This window comes from Elephantulus edwardii, unplaced genomic scaffold, assembly GCF_000299155.1.
Source record: "Elephantulus edwardii isolate Elephantulus edwardi_28Jun2011 unplaced genomic scaffold, EleEdw1.0 scaffold00413, whole genome shotgun sequence".
In the NCBI taxonomy this organism is placed as follows: domain Eukaryota; kingdom Metazoa; phylum Chordata; class Mammalia; order Macroscelidea; family Macroscelididae; genus Elephantulus; species Elephantulus edwardii.
This window is the reverse complement of record NW_006400163.1, coordinates 285,054-295,434: the sequence shown is the minus strand read 5'-3', so window position 1 is coordinate 295,434 and position 10,381 is coordinate 285,054. Positions and strand designations below refer to the sequence as shown.

The 10,381-nt window shown below is 38.3% G+C and overlaps 1 pseudogene; it reads left to right on the top strand.

Moving 5' to 3' along the window:
* Window positions 1-8,275: 8,275 nt before the first annotated feature.
* LOC102858760 overlaps window positions 8,276-10,381 on the top strand; it is a 29,406-nt pseudogene continuing 27,300 nt past the window's right edge.

The following is a 10,381-nucleotide window of genomic DNA, read 5'->3' as shown; positions in this document are numbered from 1 at the left end:
GGAGAAGGGTGCAACAATGAATGAATGGAATCCCAAAATCTCTGTAGATGTTCATTGAAATGAAAAATAAACAACCTAAATTTAAAAAAAAAATGAAACAAAACCAAACCAAAAACAAAAGCCCAAAATGGCCATTGCCAGTCCATTTCAGCTAATTTCTAGAATGTCTATATGTCCCATTTATTTTTTGTCAACTTCCAATTTTCCTACATTCCTACTTAGTAAATTTCATTTACCAACTACGAATAAATATTTGCAACTGTTTTCTCCTGATTTTTAGTATCTTTCACTCTAAGGGCTCCACTTCTCATACCATGTCTAATAGTGTTCCTTTGTTGTTCATAAGCTTTGAAATGTCAGTCAATTCATGAGTGATGACCAGTCCTTCCTTCTAGTCTTACTCAGTCTGAAAGCTCCACCCACCTCAATATATTAACTGATTAGAAGTACTGTACTCATAAGAGTAAACAATGAGCTAGAAAAAATATGTTGTGTGGTTATTACATGATGTCGAGTCACCTGCGACTCACAGCGATCCTGTTCCAATCTTATTGTCTCTGATACACCTACCCCCTTACCCCAATCACTGAATCAGTTCATCTCATCTAGAGTCTTCCCCTCTTGCACTGTCCCTCCCTTACATCCCTTTCCAAGGTTTGGTCCCACCTTGAAACATAGCCAAAGTATGAAGATTCAGAATCCTTGCCTCTAATGAGTAGCCTGGTCTCACTCTCTCTAGGATGAATTTGTTTGTTCGTAGTATATTCAGTACTCTTCTCTAGCACCATAGCTCAAAGGCATCAGTTCTCTATATACAGAAAAGATTATCTGGGAGGCTGGGCTGTATGGGGAGAAATGTGGCATCAGGATTGTAAGAAGACTCATTAACAACCCGCATTATGCTGATGACACAACATTACTCACTGAAACTGAGGAGGACCTGAAGCACTTGCTACAGAAGGTCATGTACTGCAGCCTTCAATGTGGATTGAAACTCAAATTCAAGAAAACAAAGATTCTCACTACTGCACTGATTGGCAGCAACATGATAGATGGTGAAGAGATTGAGATTTTTTAACAACTTTAGTTTGCTTGGCTCCACAATCAACACTTTTGGTATTAGCAGCTAGGAAATTAAAAGATTAATTGCATTGGGGAACGTCTGCTCTCAGAGACCTCTCCAAGGCATTAAAGAGTAATGATGTCATTCTGGAGACTAAGGTACACCTGATCCAGGCTGTATAACTTTGCAATTACTTGCTGTGCATCAGAAAGTTGGACGATGATTAGGAACGATAGAAAGAATACGTATAAATTTAAGTAGTACCATAAAAGCCATTTTCCTAACACAATGAGCAGACAGATATTTTACCCTTAATAAGAAACAAAAAGAGCAAGCAAGTGAGCACATATCAAGCAGATCCTGCCTGATACTATCTACTTCTCCCAGCAAAGATGGTCCTGGCCATTGTGAATGGCTACTTCTGATCTGGAAGGTGGTGTGCTGGCTGCTGTTAGTTGCACCATGCACCTTCTGGCTGGTTACTCTGGGTCTGGTAGGTGAAAATATAGGACTGATTATTTATATCCATTGATTACCTATAAAAAATCACCAGTTGTGGATTTCAAGTGTAGATAAATTCATGGTCTATATGTCAGAAGAGACAAGTCCTTTCGGTGGAACATCATGCTTAGAAAAGTAGAGCGTGAGCAAAGGAAAAAAAGACCCTTAAAATAATAGTTAAGCAGAGTAACTATAAAAATGGGTCTATATAAATTTCAGTGGAGATTGTGAGGTATCAATCTAGCATGCATAGGATCATTATGAGTTAGAATAGATTGGGCAGCATCTAACAATAACATGCATAGTTGATTTGGGTGGATGCAGTCTGAAAGTACATGATCTTTGTGATTTTAGATCACTGATTCATTGTGTTAGGGTCTCCTACTATAGTTAGAGGGATACATCAATGAGTTGTTGGGTTTTATCAGGTCATCCAAACCCACATATTTGTTGCAGCAGATTCAGGTCGGAAGCAGAGAGCTTCATATTTTTCTAATATTTTCATTCCTTTCTTGTTATCAGATTTAAGAGTCTGATTCTTATTTTCCTCTTTCCCAAAGTTTGTTACATTAGAAGCTGGCAGACTTATTTTTGTATTATTTACTTATAACATTCCTGTTTTATAGAGACAGGGAATAATTCTTGCTGACTCAACTCTTTGATCTTGCTTAGCAAGATAAAGTTTAGTAACACCCAGAGCTAAAACATTTTTGTGGTCAGCAGTTACTGACTGGTACAAAGTTATTACTTTTATTTACTTATCACAGTACATTCTATTCATGAACCACTGACATTTGCTTTCCTTATCCCAAGTTGAGAAAATCACATGCAAACTTACAAGAACTCTGCATAACTATGGCAACTAAATTTAAGAATTTGTTTTGGGGGCTAATAGATTATCAAAAACTTTCTTTGTGCTCTGTTGATATATTCCAAAATGTCTCATCTTTATGATGTTGTTAGGTTCATGAAGTTGACTATGACTCATAGTAAACTTATGAACAATATATATACCCATACCTGATCATTGCTTAATTCTGCACCATCCTCATAATATCTGTTACGCTTAAGTCTATTGTGGTAGTCTCTGTGTCAATCCATTTCATTGAAGGCTTTCCTTTCTTTCATCCTTCTAGTTTCCCATATGATGTCTTTCTAAGAAGAACTGATTCTCTATAGATGCTCTCCCAGGATTGGGAAATTAAAACAAAGTGGTATTAATCTTTTACTTACACACACTCTGACAGTTAGAATGACTGTATTGGTTTACATGTTCTTACTGTGAGGAAAGCTATGCCACTGGAATTTCCAGTATCACCAGGGTTCAACCATGGCAGGTAAGTTTTAGTGGAGCCTCTAGGCTGAGAATGATTATGGAGCAGGATTGGCATTTGCTTCTAAAGTAACTTTGAAAACCCCAAGAATAGCAACAGAACATTTTTTGACATAGAATCAGTAAATGAAATCCTGAGGTTAAAAGATTCTCCAGATACTAGTACTAGCATCTTTCTTTGATGATGTAACAAAGCTCAAAGTGAAGAAAACAGCCACAAATATCCATTAATAATTGAAAAATTAAATGTATGATACACGTATCTGGGAAAATTATAAGGTATCAAAAATGAAACAGAACACATAAATATCAGTATCTTAGACAATAGTGAGCTGAGATGGCATGGTGTTAGTCTAAAAATTGGTTTTATTTTAGTCATTGCAGTTAGTCCCCTCTGGTCTCCAGCTAGTTTAACAGCAGACACAGGATCTTGCCAATCATCAAAAGCTGTGGGGTGAGGATAAGAGAAAGAATGTTTCCCACACTGTTCATCAAGATTAAGACAAAAAAACCTTGTGGTGGCAAGACTTGAGGGAGACTGGAGCAAGACCCTGGTGAGAAAGAGATCCAGGTGATGTTGGTAGAGAGACTGTATTTCTGTGGAGGAACTGTGGCATGGTGCAACCGAGGCTGCTTATGCTTTTGCTGGCCACAGTTAAAAGCTTTTGTTGATTTTTCCAGATGCTTTGAAGGAGAAGGTGACTTATAACTGCTCCGAGACAAATCTTACTGGATTATTTGAATTTGACTGCTGCACTGAAACCAGAGCTTAGACTAATTGAAGGATTTTGTCTTAGACTCCTATTGGGTAATATTCTTTGCCTCCCCTACTCTCCAACTTCCTTCCCTAATCAACTCGTTTGTTGGAACCATAACTGTGTGTCTGTGAGTGAGCAATGAAAAACAAACTGTTGCTGTGACTCTAGAGGCACCATGGGGCTGTGATAATGACTTTTTATCTATTTTCTGCTCTGGGGTAGTGAGAGATTGTGTTATTCTTACTCCGTCTGGCCCTTTCAAAGAGATGTTTGTGGCCTTTTGCCCCCTGTCACATTTTCTGGTATTTATATAGATGGACTAGGATCTACCTGTTTGAATCAGATAATCATTTTATCTACTGTACTAGGAATGGTCAGAAAATCAAAAGGGCCAAATTCCCTCAGCATTTCATAAGCTCAAGGAAATGAAGAACAATTTCAAACCTTGAGTTTCTATAATCAAGGATGCTTTGGGCAGAATATTAAATGATCCAAGAAGTATTAAAAGAAGATGGAAAGAATATACTGAGTCACTGTATTGAAAGGAATTGAGAGACAAAGAAGAATTTAATGAAATTACATATGAGCAAGAGCCTGCCGTGATGAAGGAAGAAGTTCAAGCTGCTTTGAAGGAAATAGCAAAAAAATAAGGCCCCAGGAATAGATAGTATACCAATTGACATATTACAGCTACCATATGCTGCCCTGATTGTGCTCACCAAGTTGTGCCAAGAAATCTGGAGAACAACCATTTGGCTAACTGACTGGAGGAGATCTATATTTGTTCCCATTCCAAAGAGGGGTGACCCAACAGAGTGTGGAAACTATAGAACAATATCATTGATTTCACATGCAAACAGGATTCTACTGAAGATTATCCCAAAATGACTGGAACAGCATATCAGCAGGGAACTGCCAGAAGTCCAGGATGGATTTAGAAGGGGTCATGGCACTAGAGATATTGTAGCTAATGTTAGATGGATCTTAGCTGAAAGCAGGGAATATCAGAGGAATGTCTATGTTTCATTGATTATGCAAAGGTGTTTGACTGTGTGGATCATAACAAACTGTGGTTAGCTCGAGAAACATGGGAATCCCAGAACATTTGATTGTGCTAATGAGAAACCTAAACTTGGACCAAGAGGCAGTCCTCAGAACAGAGCAAGGAAAAAGAGCAAGCATGGTTCAAAACTGGAAAGGGAGTATGCCAGGGACATGTCCTATCTCCATACCTTTTCAAACTGTATGCAGAACAGATTGTCTGGGAGGCTGGGCTCTATGAGAAGAGGTGTGGTATCAGGATTGGTGGAAGATCTATCAACAATCTGTGTTATGCAGATGACATACCCTGCTTACTGAAACTGAGGAGGACCTGAAGCACTTTGCTGCAGAGGGTCAAGGACTGCAGCCTTCAATATGGATTGAGGCTCTGTATCAAGAAGAAAAATATTTTCACCACTGGACCAATTGGCAGCATCAGAATGGATGGTGAAGAGATTGAGATTGTTCACAGCTTCAGTTTGCTTGGCTCCACAGTCAACACTCTTGACACCAGCAGCCAGACAATTAAAAGACGTATTGCGATTAAAAGTCAGCTGTTAGGGACCTCTCCATAGCACTGAAGAACAATGGTGTCACTCTGGTGACTAAGGTGTATCTGATACAAGCCATGGTCTTTGCAATCACTTGTTATGCTTCAGAGAGTTAGACAATGACTAAGGAGGATAGAAAGAGAACTGATGCCTTTGAGCTGTGGTGTTGGAGTAGAGTATTGAGTGTACCTGGAATGCTAAGAAAATAGGTTCATCCTAGAGAGGGTTAAACAGGGCTGCTCCTTGGAGGCAAGGATTCTGAGGCTTAGTCTGACATACTTTGAACATGTTGTAAGGAGGGACCTGTCTTTGGAGAGGAACATCATGCTTGGGAGGGTGGAGGGACAGCGCAGGAGGGGAAGACCCTCCATGAGGTGGATTGATTCAGTGACTAGGGTAATCGCGATGGGTGTGTCAGAAACAGTACGATTGGCACAGGACATAACAGAGGTTAGGGATGTTGTACATAGTGTTGCTATGAGTCACAAACGACTCTATGCCACATAACAACCAGAACTACTAGGAATGACAAATTGAAGAAAGGTTGTGTAACATTCATTGTTATTGTAAAACGAACATTTAATGATCTGGCCAGTGCATATTCCTATGCACACAAGAAAGACAGGTTAATGCAATTATTCAAATATATTGTACCTACCACTAAAGCCAAAAGGTTGACATTTGGGATTTATACTAATTTTTGCAAGATGAAACTGATGTAACACACAATCTGTTATTGATTGCTTTTGAGTCGGGCATGCCTCATAGTGACCCCATGAACAAAAGGCCTTAAATCTTTCTATAACTACTGACATTATAAAAATTCATAAAGTTTGAAGGCATGTTGTTTAGGAAGATGATGCAATCGAGATGCATTAATAATAATTGGTGTTTCTAATGCAAAGGTGAAAGCAAAGAAGGACAAATAGCTAAAAATATATGACTTTGATCATAGAAATAAGGTCAGATACCAAATGTTAGAAATTATGTAGTCAATGATTATTCATTGCAAATACTTTTTTTATATAAAAAACTGTGATGGCATACAATGCAAAGAATTGTGCTACCAACCCAAATGTAGCTATTTTGAATTCATCAGAGGCCCCACAGGAGGAAGATAAACAATCTGCTGTGAGATTTACAGTCTCTGAAATCACAGTGAATTGTCAGCTAAAAAATACTTTTCTTTAAGAAAAGCTCAGTAAATAGTAACTGTACACATGGACCCTGCTTAATGAAAAAAAGGGATTAAACTAACTACATCTGTGTGAAGAGATTGTGGCAAATTTATTGGTCAGAAGAAGGCTAGTGGTCGACTGTGAGGAAAAAAACAAACCCAATTAATTATTCATCTTAATCTTTCTAAAAGTCTGTGAAAACCAAACTAGACTTGTGGTTTGTTTCACGTGAATTTCTTTTTAGAATAAAACATTTTAAGAATAGATATTACACAATGAATAGTAGTGATTGAAGACAAGTTGAGCAGTGGAATAAAACCAACTACATCATCCATGAAGTAAGAAAAAGAACAAAAACATTAATCAGAAGCGACTGTAAAATATGTTCTTCAACATGCTGTTGCTGTTGTATACTGTTGAGTTTGAACTGACCCATAGCTGACCCGCTAGTGGGTTTTCAGAGGTAATTTATTGCAAAGGAGGAGATTGCTTACCTTTCTCCCACGGAGCAGCTGGTGAATTTGAACTGTGTGGTTTCAAGATTGTAGTGCAGCTTCTTGTCACTAGTGTTTCATTATTCAATATAGAAAATCCACAAGGTAGACAAGATTTGATGAAATTAGGGAGCTGAACAAAATATTTCTAAAGGAAGTATGAGAAAACAAAGTATTGTAATGAATTGTGCAATTACTTGGAGTTAAAACAGCCAAAAAGAGAAAACATACTTGGCATTTTTCAACCTGAAGTTTCTAAAGAGTAAATTCACACTTCAGGGTCCAATACTGAAAGATTACAAATGCACAATCTTGAATGGTATTGGAAGCATCAAGAAAAGAAGGAAGGTATACATAGTCACCTTATCTAAAAAATGAAACAAAAACCAAACCAACCATAAGCAAAATAAACTGAGTGTACTAAAGTTATTAGTCTATATTGAACCATTCCAGGAGGTTCCATAAGATCAAGAAACAATGATAACAGGAACAATTCCAAGTTGCATTGAAGGCATTGGCAAAAATACGGCAGTGGAATTGATGGACTCCCAATTGAAGTGTGTTCAGCAGACAGAATCAACCCTGGCTGAGAAAGCTCACTCTCTTAACTCACTGTAATAGTTTTTCTTGTTACTGTGTGCTGTCAGGTCAGAACCAACTCATAGCTGACATCCAGTGAGTTTTCAGAGGCAGTTAATCTCAATGGAGATTGCCTACCTTTCTCAGGTGAAGCAACTGATGGATTGTTGTTGTTAAGTGCTATCAAGTTGACTATGACTCATAACTACCATGTGCACAGCCAACCTGAATCCTGGCCTCTCCTATGTAATCCTCATCATCCCTAACACACTAGATCCAATTGCTAAAGTCATGAAGTCAATCCTTCTTGTCAGTGGTCTTTCTCTTCTCATCCCTTCATCATTCCAAGCATGATGTTCTTAGCTACATGTCCAAAGACAAAGCTTCATCATTTTGTGTTCAAGGAATACTGTAGCTGCATTTTTTCAAGACATATCCGTTTTTACTGTTTAGATAGTCCATAGGATATTCAGTACTCTTCTCCAATACCACAACTCAAAGGTATCAATTCTTCTGCCTTCCTTATTAATTTTCCAGCTATGCCAAATTAGTCTATGCAAACAAATTTTAGAAAGAGGTGCCTGGTATTTCGACTGGAGACAAGTTCCATATTTGTGCCCACTTAAAAAAGATAATTCAATAGAATGCAGAAATTGTCAAACAACATCATTAATATCACACACAGGTTAAAACCTTGCTGAAGATTATTATGAAAGAATATATAACACATCAATTATGAATATTATGGTGGTGGATCTATTTAAGGCCTTTGGCAGCATGGCAGGATTGGACTCCAGGTGAGTGTGGGAGCATTCTACCTTAAACTCACAGCTGGAATGACAAAGTAAAGTTCTGGTTGTAGATGTGAAGGTTACACAATGACTTGGCTGGACCTTTGATGCTCTACACAAGATGTGAGGACTAGAGCAGTGCTTTGACAGATAATACCATGGCAATATGAGAAGAGAAGAAAAGATTGAAATTGTCAGTTAATTAGTCTTATTTCGATCCACAATCAACACCATTGTTACCAGCAGAGAGGCAATCAACATATTCTATGGAGCAAGTCTGCAGTCAGGGATCCATCCAAATTAATGAGGAGCAATGATATCAGTAAATTGGTATTTCATCTATTTCTGGGGCCTTGTGTTTTTGTCATTCCTTTCAGAGCGTCTTTAGCTTCCTCTGCTTCATCTTCTTCCTTCATCACCACTGCTTCTTGATCATATGTTGTTTCATGTCAATATTGTGTGTTGAGCAATTAGTTTTGAGACAGTGACCCCTATGTACTCCTTCCATCTTCTTTTGATGTTTCCTGGATCATTTGACATTCTGTCCATAGCATCCTTAAATATTGCCACTCAAGACTTGAATTTGTTCTTCAGCTCCTTCAGGTTAAGAAATCCCACCCTGGACATGCTCACCCAATTGTGCCAAGCAATCTGGAGGACAACCACCTGGTCAACTGGCTGGAAGATATCCATATTTATTTTCATTCATAAACACCTGTCTGAACAGAGTTTGGAAATTATAGAACAATATCACTAGTATCATACACAAGCAAAAATCTTCTCAAGATTATTAAAAAATAAATTACAGTAACAGTACACTGATGAAGAACAAAAAACTCAATTGTATTTTGAAGAGGCTGTGGCTCTAGGGACATCATAGCCAACATCAGTTGTATCTTGGCTGAAAACAGAGTGCACCAGAAGAATGTCTATCTGTATTTCATTGACTGTGCAAAGACCTTTGTTAGATCACAAGAAACTGTGGCTTGAGGAAAATGAGAATTTCAGAGCACCTGATTGTGCTTTTTAAAAAATCTATGCTTGGACCAAGAAACAATCACCCTTACAGAGGAAAGAAACACTATGTGGCTCAAAAGCAGGAAAGAAGCGTGGCAAAGATGTCTCTTACTCCATACTTTTTGAATCTGTATCCAGAAGTGGAATATGGCATTAAGGTTGGAGCAAGACTCATGAACAAACTGAATTATCCAGATGACACAACTTTCCTTGCCAAAACTGAGGAGGACCTGAAGTGCTTGCTGCAGAATTTCAAGGACTGCAGTCCTCAACATGAATTGAAGGTAAACATCAAGAAGACAACATTTCTCTCCATTGAGCCAAATGACAGTACCATGATAAATGGAGAGATTGAGATTGTGAATAATTTCAATTTGGTCAATTCTACAATCAATATTCTTGGCACCAGCAGTCAGGAAATAAAAAGACAAATTACCTTGGGGAAATATGCTTTCTGGGACCTCTTTAGAGTGCTAAAAAGCAAAAATATTAATCTAGAGACCTGTTCCAGGCCATGATCTTTGCAATCACTTGCTACACATCAGAGAGTTGAACAATTACTAAGGATGGCAGAAGAAAAATTGGTCTTTGGGTTGTGGTACTGGAGAAGAGTTTTAAACATTCCATGGACTGCCAAGAGAGCAAACAGATCAGTCCTGGAGAGAGTTAAACAAAATTTCTCCTTGGAGGCAAGGATTTTGAAGCTTCTTGTGAGATACTTTGGGTATATTGCCAGCAGGGATCAGTTTTCAGAGAAAGGTATCTTACGTAGTTAGGTAGAGGAAAAGTGCAAGAGGAAGATCCTGGAGGAGATGGATTGACACAGTAACTGGAATAATGAAGTAATTGTGTCAGAAACAGTGAGATTGACTCAGGATAGGACAAGGTTCAGAGTTATTGTGAATCAGGTCATTATGAATAACAAGAGATTTGATGACATGTTGTTGTTGTTATGTGCCGTCGAGTCCTTGCGACTCATAGCAACCCTATGTACAACAACCCTAAACTCCGCTCTGTCCTGTGCCAATCGCACCGTCTCTGACACTCCCATCCCAATTATCCCAGTCACTGAATC